The sequence below is a fragment of the Atta cephalotes genome (assembly GCF_000143395.1).
Source record: "Atta cephalotes unplaced genomic scaffold scaffold00025, whole genome shotgun sequence".
NCBI classification, from domain to species: domain Eukaryota; kingdom Metazoa; phylum Arthropoda; class Insecta; order Hymenoptera; family Formicidae; genus Atta; species Atta cephalotes.
This window is the reverse complement of record NW_012130089.1, coordinates 227,069-228,811: the sequence shown is the minus strand read 5'-3', so window position 1 is coordinate 228,811 and position 1,743 is coordinate 227,069.

Here is a 1,743-nt window from a genome sequence, read left to right as displayed (position 1 = left end):
TCCGCCGTCTCCTTCTTCTTCTTCTCTCTCTTCTCTCTCTCTCTCTCTCTCTCTCTCTCCTTCCTTTTCACTCTTTCTCACTCTTACTTGCTCTCGGATCTCGCCACTGCGATCGGGACGTCTTTTCGCGTCATCGTTATGCACCTCCGTCGCGCCCGCTGGCGCCGACGTCGTTACGACGCTCGTTCAACTGCCGTGAGATTTTATTAATCGAACTCTTACGAGTCAAAGCGGCCGCGGGACTAGAGAAAGATGAGAGAGAGAGAGAGAGAGAGAGAGAGAGAGAGAGAGATGTTTCGCACTTTCCGCAATATAATGTTTAATAAGACTATTTAATAGAAACTTTTAAATATCATTTCCATAATTTACAATTATATTTCAAAAGTAAAAATTTTACTTTCTTCAATACGACCGTTAAAAACTTGCTTCTCTTGTATGTAAATGAAACTCGTGATTGTGAATGAAATTAAAAGTAATAATTTAACTGAACATTAAGTTACAGTTAGTTGTTATATTTAAATGTAATGAACAAATGTAATGAGTTTATATTAAATTTACGAAATTTAATGTACTTTTAATAGAATTTTATGAAAAGTACATCAAATTTCATAAATTTTCATGAAAGATACATTAAATTTTATGTACAATACATATACCAAATATACTTTTCAGTTATAAATACATTAAATTTAATGTAATGTCGTAAAATTAAATTCAAACCGTGTAACTTGGAAGTATATTAAATTTCATGAGACTTTCAACAGTGTATCTCTGACAAACGTTGGTAAACATCAAAGAAATAATGGTAATCCTATCTCTTGAGTTAAATTACATTTGTTATTTTTAACTTTCAAGTGCGTCAAAATCAATTCATTTTCATGATTGCAATGTAAAACAACATCTACAGTAATATATGCCTAATAAATCATAATTTGAGTCAAACTTTATATACTTCCTTAAATTAAATTATTTAATTAAAAATAAGTCAAAGTGAACATAATTCAACATTATAAATTCGATATTGAAGCATAAATAATAAGAATTTAAAGTCTCACTTCCATGAAGTTGTAGAAGAAAAATATATTCAAAGGAATCTTTTCAGTTTGATTAGGCTCACTTTGAAATCTGAGAATTTATCGATTATAGAGAAAATAACTAGGAAGCTTGATTCTTGTATTTTAGATTATATGACACATTTGAACTATACTTTCTTTCGTGCAATTCGCAATATTTTTGTGGAATATAAATTTGTTCCTTTTTTTGGTTCAATTGTACAGGTGTTGAAAAATAAGTAAAAAAAAAGGGGAGTGAATTCTGTACGTTAGTTTGTACAGACGATACACATCGTGTCGCGGCACATCTAGAATAGATAGAATTTCGAAAAACCATTTTCGAATCCATTCCCTGGGACGGAAGATCGCGGGATAGAAAAGAGTCTTGCTCGATTTTCATTAAAAGTTTCTTAGCGTTACCGGTATGTATGGCGAGTTTTCCAACTTCGCCGGCGCCATTCGCGGAAACTCCTTTCTATAAAGGAAGCAGTAAAAAGCTTCGTTTTCGCTTTACTGTTTCGCCGAAAGCAGTTTGTACGCGTTTCAATATATGTACCTGACTTTCATAATCGTCACATAAATTGCATCACAAAGCATCCAGACATTTTACTCCTAAATATCCGCCGAGTAGGAGAATAATTGTGACTACAGATACATCTCTCTCTCTCTCTCTCTCTCTCTCTCTCTCTCT